The sequence below is a fragment of the Elephantulus edwardii genome, unplaced genomic scaffold (genome assembly GCF_000299155.1).
Source record: "Elephantulus edwardii isolate Elephantulus edwardi_28Jun2011 unplaced genomic scaffold, EleEdw1.0 scaffold00038, whole genome shotgun sequence".
In the NCBI taxonomy this organism is placed as follows: Eukaryota; Metazoa; Chordata; class Mammalia; order Macroscelidea; family Macroscelididae; genus Elephantulus; species Elephantulus edwardii.
In genome coordinates this window covers 6972040-6978749 of record NW_006399788.1, presented here as the reverse complement: position 1 = coordinate 6978749, position 6710 = coordinate 6972040, and positions in this window count along the sequence as shown.

Below are 6710 nucleotides of genomic sequence, written 5' to 3'. Positions count from 1 at the left end.
GGTCACTATGAGTTGGAGTTAATGTGACAGCATCTAACAGCACCAAATCTTTATGGGAGCAAATCTCCCACAGTGGACCTCCCACAGAGCCGGAAGGGTGAATTTTAGTTGTCAACCTTTCAGTTAGCAGCAAAGAGCTTAAATGTTGGGCCACCAGAGTTCCCGGTTACCAGATTTTCCCTTAAATCACTTGAAGTCTGGTCAAAACAGCATGACTCAACATGATTATAATGAGTTCATTTTAATTTAGACACAAACAGGTGTTTGAAATAAAAATGTATGATTGGTTTGGAGCAAGTTCTCTGACCTTTAAAACTACTTTTGTGTAGCAGACACAAACTCAGAGTGGTACAGTTATCATTCCACCTCGCGAAAGCCACAGGCAAAAACTCTCCTCTTCCCTGACCTCCCTTTACTACTCCATGGGCTCCCCTAGAAGAACATCTCCCCTACAAAGTTCAAGGGCCCGCTGGGAGGAACATTCCAATCTGCCTGTGGTTTGTTTTTTCTTTTTATATTTTTTATTGTGATTTTAATGAAAGTTTACAGAAAACATGAATTTCCATTCATTCATTGTTGCACATATTCATTCCTCCCTACCCCCACTGCCCAGTTCACTTTTCTCTTTAAAAAATTCATTCATTGTTAAAAAAAAAATTCATTCATTGTTGCATAATTTCCTTCTCCCCACCTTATCCAGGCCACCCCAGTCCACATTGCTATACACCTCTTATTCTGGACTGTTGTCAGGCAAATAATGCTTAATAATGTATTTCTTTTAAACAGTTCTTTCCCTCATCTGTTCCAATGCAGTGTTCATTATTTATCCCCTCTTTTCTTAGTTTCCCCCCAACCCCCATGTCAGTCTTGTTTTATAACAGTGGTATTATGTAATAATTGTTCTTTTAGGACTGGGACATTCCACTCAGCATAATGCCCTCCATGGTCACCCATTTTGTATAATATTTTTTAGTTCCTTGTTTTACAGTGATGCGTTGAATTCCATTGTGTGAATATACCACAGCTTCTCTATCCATCTGCCTGTGTTTTATCCATGTGTTTCTACACACAATGCTCAGCTCTAATTCTTAACCAGAGTATCACCCTCAAAAATCTCCCAAAAGCCTGTGGCTCTTTCTGGTTGTGTGTGTGTGTGTGTGTGTGTGCACGCGCGCACGTGTGTGTATGTGTGTGTGCACAGACACCAACAATATTTCTCTTTTCAAGCTTTGAAGCAAAACCTACCTGCCTTCATAAGTCACTGTCATGGAGGGGGTGAAATGGCAGTGACAACTAGAATGCCACAGAGAGCTAGTCTGGGCTACCTCTTGGTTTCCTGTGAAGTTCCTATGGGGCACAATTGGGGTGGGGGATGGAAAGCATTGAGTACCATCATACAGGAGCAAGCCCGTCGCCTGGGTCCCTGACAAAGGTGTGTGCCTGCTGTGAGTTGAGGATCACATTTTCTGTGCTTCTCAAACTGTCACTGTCTAAGGTGAGCTCTGGTGGCCTAGTGGCAAGAAACTGCACTAAAATCCTAGAGGTGAGCAGTTTGACTCCACTAGATGCTCTGCTGGAGAAGGAGGAACAATTTCCTCCTGTACCAGTCAGATCTGATTTGACGGTACACACACAAAAAAATAATAAAATAAAATAAATCAAGCTGTCACTGTCTAAATGTCCCAGGGTAAAACTCAGTCCACCGGTATTAATGAGCACCTCTAGTTTCCTTACTAAACACTTAGCTTAATTCCTTTGGGTTATGTTTTACTTTCTTTTAAAATGCAAATACCCTCCCAGGAAAGCAAAGTGTTAAAGAAGTAACACTTTAGGTGAACTTAAGCTTTTTGTAAGACAGCAGTGAAGGAGTAGGTAGTTTAGGCCAAAAGGAAAGCTAAATGTCAGAGGTGGCTGTAGAACCACAAGTCAAGGCCGAAGAGTACTGTGGCCTTTTCTGGGGCAGATTTCTGGGATCACAGCTCCTCCTTCCCATATTCTTGAGTAAGATATACACATCTATCCCCTCCATGTCCCCTATCCCCCAAGCAGCAGCATTCCCCACAAATGCAGCTGTGAAGGCTGGGTTCTGACAAAAGGAGCCAGAGGCCCCTAGGGAGCCTTGGCCCTGCACAGAGGGAGCAGGAGGCCTGCTTTTCACTGTCTCCAGGTTAAGGATTGGCCTGAACCAGTACCTACTCGCTCTCCAACAAGTTCAGGACTTCAAGTTCAGGTAATTAAGCCTTTGGCAATCTCACTTGAGCCTGCCAATAAAACTGAGATAAACAACTTCAGTGCTCTTCAGTAGGGACAGAAAAAAGAAGGGAAAGGAGATAAATGTTTGTTGGTTGCTGTTTGGGGGGATTCCCCCCCTTTCTAAACTCAAGCCTTGGCAACCACATGGGAAGATTGTATTGGCATGCAGAGCAGACAGTCCAAATGCCTCACCCCACTCCACACCTAGGGGTGCCCCCTTCTGCTGTCCCCCACCATCCTGAGTAGGAACCAGGCAATGAGATGTAAACGTGAAGCAGGCTTTCTCTAGTGTGGCAGAGGCTGTGTGGAAGGTCATCAGAGTCCTCTCCTTGTGAGAGCCACACTCCCCCTTTAAAAGTCTAGACAATGACCAATAGTGTTAAAGAGCAATTGATTGGCTCATTTGTAGCATGTCATATTTCACCATCAGCTGTTAAGTGATCAGTCTTTATCTGGGCTGCTGGAGAGTGGAGACTATCCCTTAACAATCTCCAACAAGTATCAGGCACACAACTAAGAGTTTCCTTTTTATTTTTTTAATACATAATACACATCAGTACTTCTTAATCATAGATTTGCTGTAGTATGAAATGGAGTTCCATGCCACTTTACTACCTATTCTGCCTAAATTCACTCCTGGGGACCACTAGGGAAAATAGCTTTTCTTTGAAGAAGGGAGGATTTGACAGTAATAATTATTATTTGTGCTGCCAATCCAAAGGCAGGCAGTTCAAATCCACCAGCTGCTCTATAGGAGAAAAGCGGTCAATGTCTTCCATGTGATTTACAACCTCTGAAAATCTTCTGAAAGGTAGTTCTGACTGAGGGCACATAACAACAACAAATTATTTATTGAGTGGTTTCTAGGGATGTGATGTAAACATCTATCTGTCACATTAGATCAATTTCTAATCTGATACTGGCAGATTAGATTTATAAGGATTATCTAACTTAACACATATTGCGATGGGAAAGTCTGCTGTTAGGGACCTCTCTAAAGTACTCAAGAGCAACGGTGTCTCTCTGGAGACTAAGGTGCACCTGATACAGGCCATGGTTTTGCAATCACTTATTATGCATCAGAGAGTTGGACAATGACTAGGGAGGATAGAAGGAGAATTGATGCCTTTGAGCTGAGGTGCTGGAGAAGAGTATTGAATGTACCACGGACTGCCAAGAAAACAGATTCATCCTAGAGAGGGTTAAACCAGGCTGCTCCTTGGAGGCAAGGATTCTGGGGCTTCGCCTGACATACTTTGGACATGTTGTAAGGAGAGACAGGTCTTTAGAGAGGGACATCAGGCTGGGTACAGTGGAGGGACAGCGCAGGAGGGGAAGACCCTCTATGAGGTGGATTGATTCAGTGACTAGGGTAATCGGGATGGGTATGTCAGAGGCAATGAGGTTGGCACAGGATAGAGCAGGGTTTAGGGCTGTTGTACATAGGGTCACTATGAGTCGCAAGCGACTCGACTTCACATAACAACAACAAAAGGTAGGTAATATTACTAGTCCAGTTAACACACAGAAAAGAGGGGGAAAGTTCTTAAGCAAGAAATTCACAAATTTATCAGAGGGCACACAGAAGCTTCAGTGGATGTTTACTTGAAAACCACTATTCTATGCCAAAAATATGGCTCCTACCTAAATTCCACAATGTGTAATCCGGACTATTATTGGCAGCAAACTCATCTCCTTCCATGCAACAAGTCTATTTTGTCTAAAAGTATACGCCCGGGGTGGGGGTGGGGGGGGTGGTCTTCGGAGTGGCTACAAATGCCCATCGCTGGAGTCTTTAAAAGGACTCCAAATGCTCCCATTGCCTCTGGCTTTCCCACTACGGGCCCCTAGAGATCAAGAATATGGTCTGAGCTCCTTATTCTGTGTTCTTGCTCTCCTGAGGAGAGGTCCTGACAGGTGGGAATACTGCAACAGCTAGGATACCCAGGAGTTGTGCAGAGAACAGAGGCCTCTCTCTCTCACTTCCTTTTTGCTACCCCCGCAGACTGAACTATGCCGCCCGCGGGGAGACATGGGAACTGCAGCCAGGTTGGGGGCCGGCCGCTGGCTGAAGCCAAAGGGCCTCGCAGTATCTCCTGGCCCCAGGCAGGAGTCCTGAGAGACCCCAACCGCTCAGGATGAGCATGCGGCGGGCGGCAGGCAGGGCTGTAAAGGGGCTGGGACTGGGACAGGCGCGGCGGAAGCTGGCTGGTCGCAGTCACTCCCGCCTCTCACTTACTGCCAAGGTCTATGGCCAAAGGCCAGGGCCACTGGCTAATTTTTCACGCCCCCTCTCAGACCACCTCCAAGGGTGACGCTAAGCCTGTGCGGTTCCTTTAAAGGCTGTGGGTTTTGCTCTTCTTTTCTTTTCCACTGGATGCCAAAATATGCAAATCCAGAGACCGGAATCGGCAGCCAAATCTAGAAGGAAAAGGGGCGCGGCCGGCGCGTCACCGGATCCGCTCCTTGTATGGCTCTTCCCGGCTTGGCCCGCCGCCCCAAGACCCTCCCTGCAGCCGCCGGGGCCCCTCCCGCACCCAGCCGGGCTCACACCGCCACCCACGCCCCGGGGCGGGCCGCTCGCCGCCCCTCTTCCCCAGGAGGGAGCCGGGGGCGGGTATCGCTGCCTGCCCTGATTCTGGCCGGAGCCGGGGACCGCTGCTGCGCGCTCCCTCCGCGCGTAGCGCGGGCGGAGGAGAGCCCGGGGGCGCTGTGCCTCCCAGATATAGGTGTGGGGAGACTAGCGGGAGCAAGGCGTGGGTGAGGGATAGGGGGCTTGCGGGTGCTGGGAATCCCTCCTTTCCTGAGAACTGGAGAAGTTCCGGAGGAAGCCGAATCCTTTTCAGCCCCAGCTCTCCATCAAACGAAGTGGAGAGCAGGAGAGTGAGGTTGTCCTCCACCCCCACCCACCACGATGTGCAGCTCGGGAGTTCCTCCCACATGTCCCCAGCCCGCGCAGTCCTCCCACGGCGTGAGACTTGGGGATCCTCTCTTCTTCCTTGTCAACACTCCCACTCCCCCTGAGAAATGCACGTTCCCTCAACCTCGACTCCCCAGCGGGGTACGCGGGATCTACCGCGCCCACGCGGCCATCGATGAGGGAATCCTCCCACGCCAAGCCAATGTGATTCGGGGTCGCTCCCCACCCCACACCCCCAAGCTCCCTCTCCTCCCCCTCTCCCACTGCCCGGCCGGGCGCGCTCCAGGAGCAGGCCTCGGGGAATGCTCTAACCGCCCCCGGATCCGCTGCCTCTCTTGGGAGGTGACAGCGCTTCGGGTCGGCAAACAGACGGTCTTTGGCTACAGGATGCCAGCAGGCAGTCATGGGACAGCCCAGTGGAAAGCGGAGGGGTCGAAGAGGGAGGTAGAGGCTAAGGGAAACCGCCTTGGAGGCTATGAGACAGTAAGTTTAGCTTTCTCCTGTTGTGCTTTAGCAGACAGCAATAAACAGCAATTGCATGTCCCCGACCTGCCAGGCTGTGCCATCCTGTGGCCAAAAAGGCTGCCCTGCAACCTTTAAGGAGTTTATTCGGGATTCAGTGGTCATATTTCCTATCTCCTTAAGTTCTTTTTCCTCTCCAAAACAGCACATTCATACAGCCAGAGCCTGGTCCTCACCCTAGCCCAGCCCCTTAACAACTACAAATTTCGCCAGTGCTCAGCCCGTAATGAACTAGAGACCAGGGTTCCTGAAAGGGGCAGGCGTGTGGATAGAGAATCAAAGATGAATTTGACCCTGAAGTTCTCAAACTATTTACTCGGGGAGCCCTGACACACTGGAATCCCCCTCAAAGTGGTGCGCTCCTTTCTTCTTATCTGGGTACAGTTCTGAACCGGTAGGACGCTGTCGGAGGCAGGTCTGCGCGCACACCTTCCGGGTTTCCCCAGCATTGACAGGGTGCAAAGGAAGTGTTTTAGTTTCTCTTTCTTTCTGCCAGGGGTGGTCGAGGCCACTTCCAAATACCCTATCCCTGCTACCCTTTGCCCCACAAGCGCCCTCTCCTAATGCATTTTAAGAAGAAGAAAAATACACTTGGTAGCTGCTTTTTCAACTTCGCGCGGCGCGCTATGCGCTTTACGTTCAATTGCATTCCTCTTCTCTCGCGTTTTCCTTCCATCTTATCTTTTATTTCTCTTTCTTTTTTGAAGAGTGGCGAGCAGTGCGGGCGCCGCACGTTGGCTGCGGCCCGCTTCCTGCTTTCTAATGTTCCATTGTGAGGAGCTTCCATTGTGACGTCGCGCCCCTTCGGCTGGGCTTTGTCTGTCCATATATGGGCAGCTACGTCACGGAGCTTTCCCGGGGCTCAGATAAATAGGCTGGTGGAGTTCCCTGGCTGGAAGCTTTTGGGCAGCAGTGAGCTTGCTAGGAAGCGGCGGGGCTGGTGGTGGTGATAGCAGCGGCAGCGGCAGAGGCGGCGGCGGCAGCGGCGGCGCGGCGGCGGCGGCGGTGGCGGTGG